The sequence below is a fragment of the Leptodactylus fuscus genome, chromosome 6 (genome assembly GCF_031893055.1).
Source record: "Leptodactylus fuscus isolate aLepFus1 chromosome 6, aLepFus1.hap2, whole genome shotgun sequence".
Classification (NCBI taxonomy): Eukaryota; Metazoa; Chordata; class Amphibia; order Anura; family Leptodactylidae; genus Leptodactylus; species Leptodactylus fuscus.
In genome coordinates, this window is record NC_134270.1 from 139,917,207 (window position 1) to 139,936,729 (window position 19,523).

Genomic DNA, 19,523 nt, shown 5'->3' on the forward strand with positions numbered 1-19,523 from the left:
TCCCACCTCATCCTATTAAATGGCAAATCAGTCAGTTTGTGGTTCACGTGGGGTAAAGTCAGAACAGTGCAGATATTTCGGCAATGCGATTTATACCATCAGCATTACTAATGTGCCAGCTGATCTTATTTTTGAGAGCGCTTCTTTAGGGCAGGGACAGACATGGCTGTGAGATGACCAGGATGTGAATGTCCCCACGCAGCCAAGTCCCCCACCATTGATTTCTATTAGATCATGAGAATTGTTTAATGAATGTTCACGGTTAATGGCTGCGTGGATTTGTGGGTCTACGTGCCCATGTGGTTTGCGCTGTCACATCTGGTTTCACACTAAAGTAAAGGGCTGAATGGAGGACTTACGGTACCTATATACACTCATTACTGTCTGTACTTCTGGAATGCAACTGAGAAATAATGGACAAAGGCCATGGTGGGAAGAAGCAGATGAGACGAGACAGGGTCCTGCTCATCCTTATCCTCCATCTCCGCAGGGACAGAGCTGCTTATTGAAGTTAGTGAAGAGTTGCTTCTGACAACAACCCCCTCTCATAAACGTATCTCATCACAACACCAGGCTGCGTGAACGGTAGGAGGGTTTCTGTGAGGGTCAACCTGTCAATGCAGCTACTAAATACTGCTAGAACTGCTTTAGCATACAAGGTATAGTCAGGGGGCTCTACTGTAGGGCCCCTTATATACGGACCTGGTGGCAGCTGTGATTCCTATATGTACAGCACTGTTACTAACCCAAGTAGTATATTTGCATCTCTTACTCTGTTACCTGCCTCTGTTCTGTTGTCAACTATACCCTGCCTGTCATGATTATAGGGGTAGCCATAGGGGTTGCACTGCTAGCAGTCAATACTCAGACCTGTACCCTTATCTCACCGTCCTCCATTTGACTACAAATTTTTTTTTAATGTAGATTGTGAGCCCCATATAGGCTCACACACCGGTTCAACACACACAGACCCGCCCCCTCGGGGATCGAAGCCACCCCCCTCCCCCGCGGGCCCACCCCTCAACCCCAAACCCTGCTACATCGCGTCTTGGCACTGCTACATCGCAACCTACGCCACACAGCACCATCAGGCAAGGCACAGGCTGAACAGCACCCGGCCCCGCTGTATTCACTAAAGAGATGGAGGCGAGACACTGGTGGCGCGGCCATAACCTAAGCCAGCATGTGCAGTCCTCTCCCGACCGTGTGTTCCTGTGGCCATAACCTAACCTGGCACATGCGGTCCTCTGCCGAACATGTTTTCCTGCAGCCACAACCTAAGCCGGCATCGGACCCCGCACAGCCCGGCGGCATGGCAGTGTCGCTCCGGAGCTGCGACAAGCCGCAATGATCTCCGGCTCGCACATCGGCCCACCCCCACAATGCCGAAAACGTATCGGTCTGCACTGCTTCTCCTTTGGCCCACCCACAGGCTGCCGCGAACCAATCGGAGCCCAGCTGAAAGACCTGTAATGACGTCATCTCAGGTCCTGCAACGGAGCCAGAGAATACTTTTGCCGGTCGCGGTCAGGATTTTGGGGGAGTGTGCGGCATATGAAGTAGCCTATGTTTCCTTCCAAATCTCAGCCAAATCCGTTCAGCCGTTTGGCTGTGATTGAGGAACAAACATCCAAACACACAAACTTTCACATTTATAATATTATATAATATTAGTAGGAAGGATGGGGCACTTGCTTCCAGGTCCCCAAAGAGTATACAGCTGAATGCTGAGAGTCCCAGCAATGGGACACCATGTGATAAGCTTATTATTGGGGGGGGGGGGGACACTGCAGCCTTGCAGAACTAGAGTCCTGGGTTCGAATCCTACCAGAAAAAAACATCTGCAGAGAATCTGCAAGGAGGTGAACAACCCCTATAAGGTGGCTGTATAGGTGAAGCTACAATATTAATATTTATAATGTGTAGGGGTATTATTTAATTAATTATTGATTATTTCTAGCAATAATTTAATCCACAGGAAAAAAATCTTTACACAGAAGGTATAAATATGAATAGCGATCAATATAGAGATAAAACCTGGTGGATGTGGTTCCCATATAATCATGATATAAGAACTATCATAATTGACAATAATAGGCTAAAGAGAAAACCCCTTGGAGGGATATAAAGCCCGGCATACAAAAAATCACAAATTACATCCAATAAAGTGCAATTCTGTTTCATCACATACTGGAGACGATCGATAGAGACGTCTGTTTCTTAAATGATGAAAACTAGATGAAGAAACTGATCAGAAGCCTCACAGTATACTGAAGCAAACAAGTGCAGCGGGATGCTGGAGGGGATTTGTTTAACCCAACCCTGATATATCATTATCAATATTTTATGGGACTTCTTATCTATATTCTTATCCTGTTTTGCTTTAGAAAGGTGCATTAGATTTTTGCATGTTACTCTTTTGCAGGTCATACGTGAAAGATCATCTGTAGATTAGCCAGGGCTGCTGAGAGACAAACTGGACCTTGTTGGAGTGGACCAACTGGATCCTAGACTACCTCACAAACCAACCTCAGTATATGAGAGCCCGGGGCTGTCAGACACTGTGATCTGTAGTACAGGGGCACCACTAGGTACAGTTCTTCCCCCTTTCCTCTTCACACTGTACACTGCTGACATTAGATGCAACTCTTCCAGCTGTTACTTACAGAAGTACTCCGATGACTCTGCTATAGTAGGCCTCATCACAGATGGAGACGACAGGGAATACAGAGACTTAAACCGGGACTTTGTGGAATGGTGCCATAGGAACCACCTTAGGATTAATGCTGGGAAGACCAAGGAGATGGTGGTGGACTTTAGTAAGTGGAAAAGTGCTCCAAATCCAGTGGAGATCCAAGGGAGAGGCATTGAGATAGTCAGGACTTATAAGTACCTGGGTGTGCTCCTCAATATTAAGCTGGACTGGGCCGATCACCTAGATCCGCTGCACAGCAAGGGTCACAGCAGGCTCTACCCTCTCAGAAGGCTGAGGACATTTGGAGTCCAGGGGACACTTCTTAGGGCCTTTTTCAGATCTGTAGTAGCCTCAGTCATCTTCTTCGGAGTGGCCTGCTGGGGGAGCAGTAAATCAACCAGGGAGAGAAATATGCTTGACAGGCTGATCAGAAGGGCCAGCTCTGTCATGGGGAGTCCCCTGGACCCAGTACAGGTGGTGGGCAACAGAAGGATACTGTCTGTGGTGAGCTCCAGAATAACTCCCACCCCATGTATGAGACTGTGACAGCACTGGGCAGTACTGTCAGTGACCGACTGCTTCACCCCAAGTGTGAGAAGGAGCGCTATCAGAGATCCTTCCTCGCAACCGCGGTCAGGCTGTATATTCAACATCAGGCTAAGTGGAGATCACTCCGCACAGAGAACTAAATGATCCTGAAGTCTTCTTCTTTCTTAATTGTAATAACTCCTAGAATCTTTTTTATCTTCTATTCTAAGATTTGTATGTATTTTCTCTTGTACTATTACTGTATTATCCACGCTGCTGTACCACACTGAATTTCCCCATGGTGGGACCATTAAAGGATTATCTTACCTTATATTTTACATGAGAAGTATAGAATATGATGGGAGGCTATTGTAGCTGATTGTCAGTCATTACTCTATGGCCTCGTTTGTATATAACAGCGTTTTACTAAGCATAAGGAAATCTGTTTTATAACAACCTCTTTTCTAAGTGAAGACCTCCTGGTGATCAGCTGATCGACACAAGTCTAGTAGTTGGCATGAAAGCTGGAGATCGCTGCAGTGGCCACTACAGGAGAAATGTGGTATTACATGGTACCTCTTAAAATGTGTCGGCTGGTTTAAAAGGTTACTCTTAGGCTTGTCACACACTTGTGGTGTCCAATTAATGAAGGCAAACACTCAAGTTTTAGGTTATTTGTTAAAAAAAACCCAGAACACAGTGAATCTGTAAAAGTTGCCATAGCAAACGCTGGCTGGCCGACAGCTGGTTGAAAATATCCAGCATGGCTAATCTGTTTTTGGCCGACTAAAGCCGTGGTGGCTGGCTAATCATTACTATAAGGGCCAAATCGGACATCTTTGCTGAAGAAAATCTAATGTCCGATTTTATTTTATTAATGTCCGATTTTTAAAGGATTTGTTTGAGTTGGTCAAAAAAGTGCCCAAGAGTGAAGATAGTGTAAAATAATAAAACTTACCTGTTTATTCACTGCCCTCCTTAACAATCTCTGTTTGCATGGCTGCAGTTATGACGTAGCAAATATACCCATGTGAGTACTGCTGCCAATCTCTGGCGTATAACGATAACTACTGAGGACACCAGTCACTGGAGTATATAGCCATGGTGTCACTACAGCCATGCAAATAGAGATCAGCAGGGAAGAACAGAGCGATGGTGCTGGAAGCAGAGGAATAAACAAGGCTTTTATTATTTTATTACATATTCCTCGAAGCACCAGCTGGATGAGATGTTTGGTGCGTCATCGCAATGGCTGAAGAATCCGTTTTTTCCTGTGATTGCTCAACATTTGGACCTGTCACTCTTAGGGTAAGTTCACACTGAGTTTTTTGGACAGGTTTTTGAGGCCGTAATCGCCTCAAAACCCTGACCAAAAAGACGGCTCCCATTGAAATCAATGGGAGCTGCTCAGGAACTTTTTCTAGGAGCCATTTCTTCTGACTCCCGGAAAAAAGAAGTGACTTGACCTGAAGAAACTCCCTCCTCAATTCATTGGGCCTAATCCGGAGTAGAGTGCACAGCTGGATGCCGTTGCAGTGCACCGGCTTTCAGACGAAGCGACCCGGCTTTTGGATTGGAACCTTAGGCAGGTGTGTGAACTTACCCTTAAGGGTCAGTGATAGGTGGCAAATGCAGGCAAAAGAGGATGCTGTGGCAGGTACAAGTACTCCCAGGGTTACACCAGCAATTTTTCAGTTTAAGACCATGGCCCCATGTGGCGCAAACATTTCGGTTAGATGACAACGGAAATGATGTGGAAAAAAAAGTAAGTGTTTTATAGTCCCTTAAAAGTGGATGGGATTCTAGCAAATCCCATCCACACATTGTGGAAAAATATTCAAAGCGGAGACGCTGCGATTTCCAAATCCATTGCAGTTTTGTAAATCGCAGCATGTCAATTACACCTACGGAAACACTGACGTTTTCCGTATAGGCATACCTCCCAACTGTCCCGATTTCCGTGGGACATTCATGATTTCGGTGACGTGTCCCGCGGTCCCGGTTGGAGGGAGGTATGTCCCGTCTGGAGGACGCAGATCTGAGTTGAACACATACGCGGCTAAAGCAAGGAGCTGTTACAGCTCAGCTCCTTGCTTCGCCGCTGCACTCCAGCTAGTGGCTGTGTAGGTGCGATGTGATGACGTCACATCGCACCTACAACTGTGTCAGCGAGACTGCGGAGAGAGCGGCGGGGGAGCGAGAAGAAGGTAAGTGTAATGTGTATACATTGAGGTGGAACATGAAACTAGGGGCACATGAAGGAGAGGACGGCATGACACTGGGGGCAGAGATGGAGAGGACATAAATCTGGGGGTAGAGATGGAGAGGACATGAATCTGGGGGCAGAGATGTGGGGACATAAATCTGGGGGCAGAGATGGGGGGACATAAATCTGGGGGCAGAGATGGGGGGACATGAATCTGGGGGCAGAGATGGGAGACATGAATCTGGTGGAAGAGATGGAGGGGACATGAAACTGGGGCAGAGATGGGGGGCATGAATCTGGGGGTAGAGATGCGGGACATGAAACTGTGGGCAGAGATGGGGGACATGAATCTGGGACAGAGATGGAGGAGACATGAAACTGGGGGCAGAAATGGAGGAGGGACATGAAACTGGGGGCAGATAAAGGGTGTATATGAAACTGGGGGAGAGATAGAGGGGGGACATATAATTTACGGGTGACTGTAGGAGGATTATACTGTGTGCGGGCACATGAAAAATGTATGAGAATGGGCGGAGTCAACATAAAAGTGGGTGGGGCTAAATTTGCACACTGCACATTTTGTCCCTCTTTCGGTTCTTCAAAAGTTGGGAGGTATGAATAGGTGTGAGTGAAGCACAAAGTCTGTAGAGGAAAACTCTGTGGACTTTCTCTGAAAAGCACTATGGGAAAACCGCAATGCATTTTCGCCACTGTGTGGCCGTGGCTCGCTACATGGGGCCTTCATCTAAAAGTTGATTTTCTCTTTAACAATATTGCACAGACAATACACGTAAAGAGCTGCACAGGGTTAGTAAAACATGACCGAAACAGTGTCCCACCTGTCTGCAGGTTGTGTATGACATCGCTCTTCGGTCCCATTTACTTTAATGACCTGGAATACTACAAGCCATGTATAGGTATGTCACCGGGTCACTCTGTATGGCGCTGTAAAAATTGCAAGAATATTCTACAAATCATCAGCCATTTGTGATATTTTCTGGGTTATGGAGCAGTTTGTATCATTTGATGAATATAAATTTACTGCTAAAAGCATAATTCTATTTCATTACTGACCATGAAATATAATGTACACAGCTCCGATATAATTCACAGTAATAGGCCATATTATACAAGAGAATGGAAAGACTGAGGGCATTCAGATTATAGCGGTAAATTGTTAAGTATTCCTTATTGTATGGAATTAAAGGGGACATTGGTTTCTGACTATTGCAAACATCGCATCTTCTCATTAGTTCTTGGTGATGAAGCGCTTTGCCATGTCAGGAGTGACATCTAGTGTTCACCCCCCATAACTGCCATTCCCAAGTGAGTTTTACAGGGGAGGATTTCCATAATCTGCTGCAGCGGCACACAAATGTAACCCATTCATTCCCAGAAAAGATAGAACAGTTGGTCAGTAGGAGCAGGTGCCAGTTTATTAAGCAAAACCAAAAATGGACACAGCAGGAAGAAGTATACTTTCCTTCTTTATGTCGCCTATTCCTTTCTATTCCACTTCTAGCACTAAACAATGTAACGTGGGCAGTAGTCATGGCGGCTAATATGCGATCTACAGAGATTTAATACTGATAACGGTAAAGTTGAGCACATGGGGAGGAAACATACATGTCAGTGTACCGTGGTTTGGATGCATACCTTGAACACTTTGGTTGTTATACGTGTGTGTGTTACACCCTGTCTCAACTGCGCTTGTAGGCAGGGCAGGAATACAACTAAGGTACTGGGTCATCTGTCATAGTAGCGTTTACTAGTTGTGCTGTGTCCTCTGTTATGATGTACTTGTACATTATACATTATACATGTTCATGTTGCTTTATTTGGTGCAGGTCATAGCCCATGTTGCGGCTTGTTTGACGTCTGGTATTGATATCAGTATTTCTTCACACCAGGACTGTAACTTAAACAAGGGGGGCATTATTTTCTACAACAACATCAAAGTGAGTTCTTTAGGGCTCATTCACACGGGGCAAGAGGGGTGATTCTAGCACCTCAGAATCCGCCCCTCACAATAGAGGTCTATGTAGACGACTAGCTTCCTTTTTTTCTGTGAGCGGTATGTTCTGGCTCATGGAAAAAAAGAAGCGAGCTGTCCTTTCTTCAGGCGGATTCCGTGGCTGAGTCAGTCCCGGTGTCCGCTTCGTGACAGCACCCATGCAGACTAGGCCCATTCATTTGGGGAAGCCGCAACTGCAGGAAGCCGCGGCAAGCGCATTTTGTTCCTATTCTGACGCGGCTTACCGCATCAAAATCAGGACCGAAATACGCGGCCCCTAGCCCCATGTGAACTAGCCCTTACTGTAAGTGCAGTGTAACTAAGGAAATATTGGAGGAGTTTGTTATGGGGAGTTGGCTAAGCTTTGGCTAAGTTGAAGAAGGGAGGGAAGACTTTCTTGAGTCTATCAACAATTACTTGTTAGATATATTAGATTTCTGGAGATGGCACATTGATCCGGGGATTTATTCAGAATGACAAATTTGGAGTCAGGAAGACATTTTTCCCCTAAAATGAAGAAAAATAGCTTCTACCTCAAGGAGTTTTTGCCTTCTTCTGGATCAATAATTCAAGATAATAGCTAAACTGCATGGATGGATGGATGCCTTCTTTCAGCCTTAGAAATTACGCATCTAAGTTACTATATATTAAATAAATCTTATCCACAGTGGCGTAACTAGGAATGGCGGGGCCCCGTGGCGAACTTTTGACATGGCCCCCCCCAACCGACGCCAAAGACCTCGACCGACCCCCCTCCTCCACACTCTATTATGTACCTTAGTGGCCCCTGCACACAGTATTATGTCCATTAGTGGCCCCTGCACACAGTATTATAGCCCATAGTGGCCCCTGCACACAGTATTATCCCCCTTAGTGTCCCCTGCACACAGTATTATCCCCCATAGTGGCCCCTGCACACAGTATTATAGCCCATAGTGGCCCCTGCACACAGTATTATACCCCATAGTGGCCCCTACACACAGTATTATCCCCCTTAGTGTCCCCTGCACACAGTATTATCCCCCATAGTGGCCCCTGCACACAGTATTATAGCCCATAGTGGACACCCATAAACAATTATTATACTCTGGGGTCTTTTCAGACCCCAGAGTATAATAATCGGAGCAGGGTCGGACTGGGATGTCTAGGGCCCACCAGTGGAATTGTTTCTAGGGGCCCACCGCCAGGACCCTGCAGATCAGCGGTACCGAGACAGGGCGGTTAAAGGTAATAACATGTTGGGAGCCATGCTACTCACGCACTATACCATGCACACTACATATACCTACTGCTACAGCCTGTATGGCAAGTGAACAGCATGGCTCCTAGAAATGTTACCATTACCCGTAGCTGAAGTGTCCTGGAAAAGCTGATCTGCAGAGGTCCTGGCTGTTGTATCATCGCAGATGTAATATTGATGGCCTATCCTAAGGACAGACCATCAATATTAGAAAGATGGATACATCCTTTAAAGTGGTTGTCCAGGAATTGGAGCAACTCATGTGGTGGGAGGGAGGTGTAAAATAAAAAAACAAATAAATAAAAAAAGAATACTCATCTGTCCTTAGCGGTTAAACGGTTTTGCGGCGGAGAGCATAAAACGCACACCGCCGCACCCGGTCTGACAGCTTTCTGTCTTCTACATGCAGAAGACGGAAAGCTGAGAACGGACTGCCGAACGCTAGTGTGAACCTAGCGTCAGCCTAAAGCCCCATGTAGCAAGACAAAGCAAAAAGCGCTGCGGGAAAACCCCCGGCGGCAACACATCAGTTTTTCCTGCAGCACTTATTGCAGAAACTCCGCAGAGGTTTCCTCTGAGGACTTTGTTTCCTTTAGGGTAAGTTCACGCAGGGATTTTTGGTCAGGATTTTGAGGCCGTATCTGCCTCAAAATCCTGACCAAAAAGATGGCTCCCATTGAAATCAATGGGAGCCGGTCAGTTCTTTTTTTTCCGGGAGCCGGTTTGTTCCAGCTCCCAGAAAAAGAAGCGAGGTGCTCATTCTTCAGGTCGTTTCGCCTCGCGATTCAGCCTGAAGACACTCCCTCCTCCCATCTAGGCCCATTTATTGGGCCTAATCTGGAGCAGAGTGCGTGACTGGATGCCGGTGCATCCAGTCGCGGCTACCCGATTTTTGGTCCGGAACCTGAGGCGGCCTCTGCCTCAGGTTCCGGACCAAAAAGCCCCGTGTGAACTTAGCCTTATACCTATAGTGAAACTGCAGGTGTTTCTGTAGATATAAGTGACATGCTGCAATTTCCAAAACCGCAACAGTTTTGGAAATTGCAGTGTGTCCGCCGTGTGTGTTTTTCTGCAATGTGTGGATGGGATTGCACTCACTATATACCTACACACTCAGGCCTGGTTCACATCTGCGTTCAGTAATCCATTCGGGGAGTCCGCATGGGGACCCTCCCAAACAGACTACCGAACGCATTAGCAAGTGGTATGCAGTGAAAGCACACATAGACTATAATGGGGTCCATGTGCTTTCCGTGCGGTGTCCACATAGAACATGCGGACAGAAAAGTACTTTACAATCTACTTTCCTGTCCACATGACTCATGCGGACACCGCGTGGAAAGCACACGGACCCCATTATAGTCTATGCGGTCCGCGTACTTTCACTGCACACCGCTTGCTAATGCGTTTGGTAATCCGTTCGGGGGGGAAGGGGGAGGGGGTTCCCATGCAGACTCCCCAAACAGATCACCGAACGCAGATGTGAACCAGGCCTTAAACATATACCATATATACTCACACATATACAATACAATATACACATACAATACTATAGCACATATACATTTATATACATTCATATACCATATAAGTCATATATATACTTGTATGAATACTATATATACACACACACACATATATACATACACATTATTATAGCATACTGTATATACTCACACATACCTGTATACAAACATACAGTACTCACACAGTATACAAGACACATACTTTACACAAATGTACATATATACATATTAAACATACAGATTTTACAAAGAGTTTACTCACCTATTCCAGCAGCAGTCGGCTCCCTGTCCTCCCCACACGCTGCGATGTAACAGGACTCAGTGTGAGGAGGAGGGGGGAGGGGGAGGAAGTGCGTGCGGACAGCAGGGGAGATCTCACAGGACAGCAGCTGCAGGTAAGTGAAGGGAGAAGCCATTAGCTGATGCTGAAGAAAGACACGTTGTCCTCCGATGTGTACTTCTTCAGCATCAGCTAATGGGGGCCCCTGTGTGTGGAGGCAGATGCATTGGCCAGGTGCCCGGTTGGGCCCCTGGCCATCCCGATCGGGCCCCGACCAATGCATCTGCATTGGTAAAAATCAAAACTTTAAGTCAGGGCTTGGGGGCCCACCGGGGGATTCCCCAGTACACCGGTGGGCCAGTCCGAGCTTGAATCGGAGACCCGGGGGAATAAAAAACTCTGGTTTTCTCCCACACAACAAAGACATACTGATAGGGAATGTAGATTGTGAGCCCTATATGGGACAGTGACTGACAATATCTGTAAAGCGCTGTGGAATATGATGGCGCTATAAAAGTAAGCATAATAATAAATAAATTTAAAGAGGACCTTTCACCATGTCCGGGCACAGGCAGTTCTATATACTGCCAGAAAGCTGACAGTGCGCTGAATTCAGCGCACTGTCGGCTTTCCCGATCTGTGCCCGGTGTGAAGAGCTTACGGCCCTGTACCGTAGCTCTTCTATGGTCAGAAGTGCGTTTCTGACCATTAGCCAGAGACGTCCTTCTGCCTCGCGGCGCCAATCGCGCTGTGCTGTGGAGCCGGGAGGAACGCCCCCTCCCTCTGCTCACACAGCTTGTCCGTAGACTAGCATTATCAGGAGAGGGAGGGGGCGTTCCTCCCGGCTCCACAGCACAGCGCGATTGGCGCCGCAAGGCAGAAGGACGTCTCTGGCTAATGGTCAGAAACGCCCTTCTGACTGTAAAGCGCTACGGTACCGGGACCGATAGCGCTTTACACCGGGCACGGATCGGGAAAGCCGACAGTGCGCTGAATTCAGCGCACTGTCAGCTTTCTGGCAGTATATAACACTGCCTGTGCCCAGATATGGTGAAAGGTAATCTTTAAGGAAAGTTCAAAGCTGTCCATAGAAGCGAGTACTATGGAATTACTAGAATTTTTTCCCCGTTCCCTGAAACAGATACAGGCTACAACGAAACCCCTATTCTGGAAGAAGAGCCAGATCCCTCTTCTAGAATGCAGGATATAAGCTGGTTAAATAGTGAGCTAATCCTTTAGGTTAAATGAATTATCCAGCAGGAGAAAAACTTTCCGCAAGAGGTAGAATGGGTAAAAAAAAAGCTAAAACAAGCATTAGTGATTTCTCCGATTCCTTACCACTGCCATTCCAGTGCTTAGTAAGTTAGCGCTGGTCTCTAATTCATAGAAATTATTCATAGAAGTTCTGCTTAGCCAATCATTAACTGAGATGGGTCACCAATGTGCCCAATAATTGGCTGGGGCGGGGGGGGGGGGGGATTTCTAGGCATTTCCCATATGTAAAGACAGGACCATAAAATAGGGACCAGTGGTGGGGACACAATAAGTATCAGTACAGAAGTGGCTGGAGATCAGGGGTAATGTTTATTTCATTTTTTGAACCATTTTGCTAACAAAATATTATCCATGTGTGGCATGAGATCCTGCTGGAGGTATTTGTTAGACGCACTGTGCGAGATTTGTCTAACAAATATTCGCAGGGTTCAAAACGGGACTGCTATTACTATACTCAGAAATTAGAAAACATAACAAAGTGTTATTCACCTCCCCCTGCGTAGTCCCTGACATCATTCTGGGGGCTGGAAGGACGGGGACCAACATGCTGGAACCCAGGGGAGTTGAATATTATACTCTGGTGTCTCTACACCCCCCAGGGAATAATAATAATAATAATAATAATAATAAGAGGCGTAGGGGAGGTGAGTAAACAGAATAAACAAACAGTGTTAGGGTTGGTTCACACTAGCGTATGTATTACGTCCGGTTAGAGTCCGCATGGAGACCCCCCAGATGGAATACAATCGCAATTGCAAGCGATGTGCTGTCAAAGCACACGGATCCCATAGAGTATAATAGGGTCTGTGTGCTTGCCGCAAGATCTCTGCAGGGAACATGCGGACAGGAAAGTACTTCACAATGTACTGCAAACCGCTTGCAAATGCGTTCGGTAGTCCGTTCAGGGAGTGTCTATACGGACTCCCAGAACGGATTACCAAACGCAGATGTGAACCAAGGGTCAGCCTTCATACGTGGTGTCCTATCAGTTTTTCAGCTTATAATCACATTATGGCTGCATCACATTTTGCATTTGTCTTTGAGGCTATGGGCACATGTAATAAGGAGCTGTCTGCTCTCTCCCCTTTATAACTAACTGGTTTGAAAGTTGCTTATTGGTAGGGGTCCACCCACTGGGAATCGCACTAATCCAAATAACTGTACATGTTTTTACATATGAATGCAGTGGTAAGTTGCATAGACACTTTGCCCCTCCATTCATCTCTATTGGGTCTGCTAGAGATACCCGACTACAGCATTTGGCTATTTTACACAGTCAAAACAGAGATAAATGGCGCAGGAACGTACCTCGTGAGCTGCTTCTCTATTCATAAGGGGAAGATAGGACCCCACTCGGACTAAATTCTCAAAAATGTGTCACCTATCCATGCTAAAGTATCAGACATATGTACATGATTCCAACTGAAATAGCCCTGTGATTTGATAAAATATATATGAAAGGGATTGTATTTATTGACTAAGGGCTCGTTCACATCTGCGCCCGGCACTCCGTTATGCAGGTTTCCGTTTCCTGCATAAAACAGAGGCAGGAGACGGAAACCTACAGGAGTCTTTCTCACCCATTCATTTGAATGGGTGAGAAAGCTGTCCGGCCGTGAGCGGCGGTGAGTGTTTTATGCTCTCCGCCGCGAAACCGGGTTTTTTAATCCGGACACAGAGTCGGACATGCAGTACTCTGTGTCCGGATTTTAAAAAAACGGTTTCGCGGCAGAGAGCATAAAATGCTCACACCGCTCACGGCCGGATCCGGTCTGTGCTTTCCGTCTTCTTGCATGCAAAAGACGGAAAGCACAGAACGGAGACCAGAACGCAGGTGTGAACCTAGCGTTACTCCTTAGGGAGCATTCACACGGTGTTACGTGCCGCGAGATTTGGCACGTAGACGCCGCGTGACCCTTTGCGTGCCGTACACGCTCCCATTGATTTCAATGGGAGCGGGGAGCGTATGCGCCGCGCTAGTTTGCGGCCGTGAATAAATGCACGGCCGCAAACTAGCGCGGCACATACGCTCCCCGCTCCCATTGAACTCAATGGGAGCGTGTACGGCACGCAAAGGGTCACGCGGCGTCTACGTGCCAAATCTCGCGGCACATAACACCGTGTGAATGCTCCCTTAAAGGATTATCCATGAATTGAGCAGAAAGCCTGTAATACAAAGAAAAACCACAAGATGGCAGTAAAGTCTTTGGGTCCCAGGAGAAAAGTGGAAGGGATGGTAATTTGTAGAGATGAGCGAACACTAAAATGTTCGAGGTTCGAAATTCGATTCGAACAGCCGCTCACTGTTCGAGTGTTCGAATGGGTTTCGAACCCCATTATAGTCTATGGGGAACATAAACTCGTTAAGGGGGAAACCCAAATTCGTGTCTGGAGGGTCACCAAGTCCACTATGACACCCCAGGAAATGATACCAACACCCTGGAATGACACTGGGACAGCAGGGGAAGCATGTCTGGGGGCATAAAAGTCACTTTATTTCATGGAAATCCCTGTCAGTTTGCGATTTTCGCAAGCTAACTTTTCCCCATAGAAATGCATTGGCCAGTGCTGATTGGCCAGAGTACGGAACTCGACCAATCAGCGCTGGCTCTGCTGGAGGAGGCGGAGTCTAAGATAGCTCCACACCAGTCTCCATTCAGGTCCGACCTTAGACTCCGCCTCCTCCGGCAGAGCCAGCGCTGATTGGCCGAAGGCTGGCCAATGCATTCCTATGCGAATGCAGACTTAGCAGTGCTGAGTCAGTTTTGCTCAACTACACATCTGATGCACACTCGGCACTGCTACATCAGATGTAGCAATCTGATGTAGCAGAGCCGAGGGTGCACTAGAACCCCTGTGCAAACTCAGTTCACGCTAATAGAATGCATTGGCCAGCGCTGATTGGCCAATGCATTCTATTAGCCCGATGAAGTAGAGCTGAATGTGTGTGCTAAGCACACACATTCAGCACTGCTTCATCAAGCCAATACAATGCATTAGCCAGTGCTGATTGGCCAGAGTACGGAATTCGGCCAATCAGCGCTGGCCAATGCATTCTATTAGCCCGATGAAGTAGAGCTGAATGTGTGTGCTAAGCACACACATTCAGCACTGCTTCATCAAGCCAATACAATGCATTAGCCAGTGCTGATTGGCCAGAGTACGGAATTCGGCCAATCAGCGCTGGCTCTGCTGGAGGAGGCGGAGTCTAAGATCACTCCACACCAGTCTCCATTCAGGTCCGACCTTAGACTCCGCTTCCTCCGGCAGAGCCAGCGCTGATTGGCCGAAGGCTGGCCAATGCATTCCTATGCGAATGCAGACTTAGCAGTGCTGAGTCAGTTTTGCTCAACTACACATCTGATGCACACTCGGCACTGCTACATCAGATGTAGCAATCTGATGTAGCAGAGCCGAGGGTGCACTAGAACCCCTGTGCAAACTCAGTTCACGCTAATAGAATGCATTGGCCAGCGCTGATTGGCCAATGCATTCTATTAGCCCGATGAAGTAGAGCTGAATGTGTGTGCTAAGCACACACATTCAGCACTGCTTCATCAAGCCAATACAATGCATTAGCCAGTGCTGATTGGCCAGAGTACGGAATTCGGCCAATCAGCGCTGGCTCTGCTGGAGGAGGCGGAGTCTAAGGTCGGACCTGAATGGAGACTGGTGTGGAGCGATCTTAGACTCCGCCTCCTCCAGCAGAGCCAGCGCTGATTGGCCGAATTCCGTACTCTGGCCAATCAGCACTGGCTAATGCATTGTATTGGCGTGATGAAGCAGTGCTGAATGTGTGTGCTTAGCACACACATTCAGCTCTACTTCATCGGGCTAATAGAATGCATTGGCCAGCGCTGATTGGCCGAATTCCGTACTCTGGCCAATCAGTGCTGGCCAATGCATTCTATTAGCTTGATGAAGCAGAGTGTGCACAAGGGTTCAAGCGCACCCTCGGCTCTGATGTAGCAGAGCCGAGGCTGCACAAGGGTTCAAGCGCACCCTCGGCTCTGATGTAGGAGAGCCGAGGGTGCACTTGAACCCTTGTGCAGCCTCGGCTCTGCTACATCAGAGCCGAGGGTGCGCTTGAACCCTTGTGCACACTCTGCTTCATCAAGCTAATAGAATGCATTGGCCAGCGCTGATTGGCCAATGTATTCTATTAGCCTGATGAAGTAGAGCTGAATGTGTGTGCTAAGCACACACATTCAGCTCTACTTCATCGGGCTAATAGAATGCATTGGCCAGCGCTGATTGGCCAGAGTACGGAACTCGACCAATCAGCGCTGGCTCTGCTGGAGGAGGCGGAGTCTAAGATCGCTCCACACCAGTCTCCATTCAGGTCCGACCTTAGACTCCGCCTCCTCCAGCAGAGCCAGCGCTGATTGGCCGAATTCCGTACTCTGGCCAATCAGCACTGGCTAATGCATTGTATTGGCGTGATGAAGCAGTGCTGAATGTGTGTGCTTAGCACACACATTCAGCTCTACTTCATCGGGCTAATAGAATGCATTGGCCAATCAGCGCTGGCCAATGCATTCTATTAGCGTGAACTGAGTTTGCACAGGGGTTCTAGTGCACCCTCGGCTCTGCTACATCAGATTGCTACATCTGATGTAGCAGTGCCGAGTGTGCATCAGATGTGTAGTTGAGCAAAACTGACTCAGCACTGCTAAGTCTCTGCATTCGCATAGGAATGCATTGGCCAGCCTTCGGCCAATCAGCGCTGGCTCTGCCGGAGGAGGCGGAGTCTAAGGTCGGACCTGAATGGAGACTGGTGTGGAGCGATCTTAGACTCCGCCTCCTCCAGCAGAGCCAGCGCTGATTGGTCGAGTTCCGTACTCTGGCCAATCAGCGCTGGCCAATGCATTCTATTAGCCCGATGAAGTAGAGCTGAATGTGTGTGCTTAGCACACACATTCAGCTCTACTTCATCAGGCTAATAGAATACATTGGCCAATCAGCGCTGGCCAATGCATTCTATTAGCTTGATGAAGCAGAGTGTGCACAAGGGTTCAAGCGCACCCTCGGCTCTGATGTAGCAGAGCTGAGGGTGCACAAGGGTTCAAGTGCACCCTCGGCTCTCCTACATCAGAGCCGAGGGTGCGCTTGAACCCTTGTGCAGCCTCGGCTCTGCTACATCAGAGCCGAGGGTGCGCTTGAACCCTTGTGCACACTCTGCTTCATCAAGCTAATAGAATGCATTGGCCAGCACTGATTGGCCAGAGTACGGAATTCGGCCAATCAGCGCTGGCCAATGCATCCCTATGGGAAAAAGTTTATCTCACAAAAATCACAATTACACACCCGATAGAGCCCCAAAAAGTTATTTTTAATAACATTCCCCCCTAAATAAAGGTTATCCCTAGCTATCCCTGCCTGTACAGCTATCCCTGTCTCATAGTCACAAAGTTCACATTCTCATATGACCCGGATTTGAAATCCACTATTCGTCTAAAATGGAGGTCACCTGATTTCGGCAGCCAATGACTTTTTCCAATTTTTTTCAATGCCCCCAGTGTCGTAGTTCCTGTCCCACCTCCCCTGCGCTGTTATTGGTGCAAAAAAGGCGCCAGGGAAGGTGGGAGGGGAATCGAATTTTGGCGCACTTTACCACGTGGTGTTCGATTCGATTCGAACATGGCGAACACCCTGATATCCGATCGAACATGTGTTCGATAGAACACTGTTCGCTCATCTCTAGTAATTTGTAGTGTGGATAACATGGAGCACCAGGAGCTGCGGAATTGAACTAGGAACTGAGAATTAAATCTGAATCTGGGTTGGGGCAACATGGTGGCTCAGTGGTTAGCACTGTAGCCTTGCAGTGCTGGAGTCCTGTGTTCCAATCCAGCCAGGAACAACATGTGCAAGGAGTTTGCATGTTCTCCCCGTGTTTGCGTGGATTTCCTCCCATTCTACAAAGACATACTGATAGGAGAAAAAAATGTACATTGTGATCCCTATATGGGGCTCACAATCTACATTAATAAAAAAAAAAAAATCAGGATCTGGGATGAGATTTTATGTTGCAATGAATACTAATACTGTATCTACACAGTGGTAAAGATCTGAACAAATATGAGAGGTATATTGTATAAACATGGACGTCCAAGATGTCTAACAGCGGCGGAGAGTGCAGCAGAGCCAGGGAGAGGTAAGTAACAGTGTTTCTTATGTTTTTATTCCCCCTGGGTCTCCGATTATTATACTCTGGGGTCAATATGGATCATAATACTGTGTTCAGGGGCCACTATGGGGGGGGGGGGGGGCGGTATTATGGCTCTCACGGAATTACATTTTAAAATATGTGGGGTTCATGGTTCTCTCATCCAAAAAGGTTCCTGACCCCTGGTCTAAAAGCTATAAAAAGCAAACTCAAACTAGACAGTCTCAGCCTTCACCAGATTTATCAGTGCAATAAATATTCTTAGTCGTATACATCTGATGCCACAAGCCTGGTATGAATCTAGGTTTGTATAGTATGATATTGTAAGCCCTCGCGGGCAGGGCCCTCTACCCCACTGTGCCAGCCGATCACTGTTAGTATGATATGTACCTGTATATTTTGTGCATTGTATGTAACCCCCAAATGTAAAGCACCATGGAATTAATGGTGCTATATAAATAAATAATAATAATAATAATATGATATCACCAACAGAGTAGGATACCACAGCCATCAACCAAGGCAAGGAATGCTTCACCTGTATCTATTCTCATAAAACCTCTCCCAACCATTTACCAGTGAGTCACAGGTTACATACTGTGCGCTTTATTCATCCATGTTGTTTATGACCCAGTTAACGTCTCTGCAGAGCCAAGGAGTCACACTAGATCTTCTGTGACACTACACAGCTGCTAGTTAGAAAGGGACAGAAAACCACTAATAGTAACAGAGGTGGATCAACAATGTGTGGACCCCAAATACCAGCCCCTCCGAATCAGGGGCACGGCAGTAGTGGGATCATGGGGCTATCTGTAATAATAGTTTCATTACACTTAACCACTTTCCATCCTAAAACATCTTAGTAGATCCTTACAAACCCTGCTATTGAACTGAGATTGTGCAGCTGCAGGACTGCGTCTACAGCTGTCAGTGACTGGCGGACTTGTCATAGACCATCTCCACCTTCTTCATATATACATATATACAGCACTCAGTTGGCCCCAGCCATGTGAATAAAGCCTTAGGTACAAAACGGCCTTGAAGAACGTCCACAGCTGTTTTTTTCATAGCTATCTTGGACACAAGGGGCAAACGTTTTCACAGATCCCCCATACATAAGTGCATGTAGAAATCCATGAAAATGGCCAAAAAGAGGACATGACCTATATTTTGCAGACCATCAAAATAACATATGGATAGCCCCCACTCACTGACACTGAATTTAATAATGCCGCATGTTGTCCATTTTCACACAGCAATTAGTCACGTGAATGTAGCCTTAGGCTAGGGCTACACTGCGACTTTTCAGTGACTAGGGGCACATTCACACAACCGCATTTCACCTGTGAAACTGGATCCTTTTGTTGGCTGGATCTACCGGCCTGTCCCTTATACCGGGAGAACAGGAAAGAAAAAGGAGACAAGGATCCGTGCTCTGAGGTCATGCAAATGGAGCAGGAAACAAGCGTGTCGTTTTCCCTTATACCGGGAGAGGGAATCCTAGTAATATAGGTATCTATAAACTACAAGAAGTCCCAGCCTCCCAGTGATAGACTGTCCTGTACCAATTACAGTTAAAGGGGTATTCCC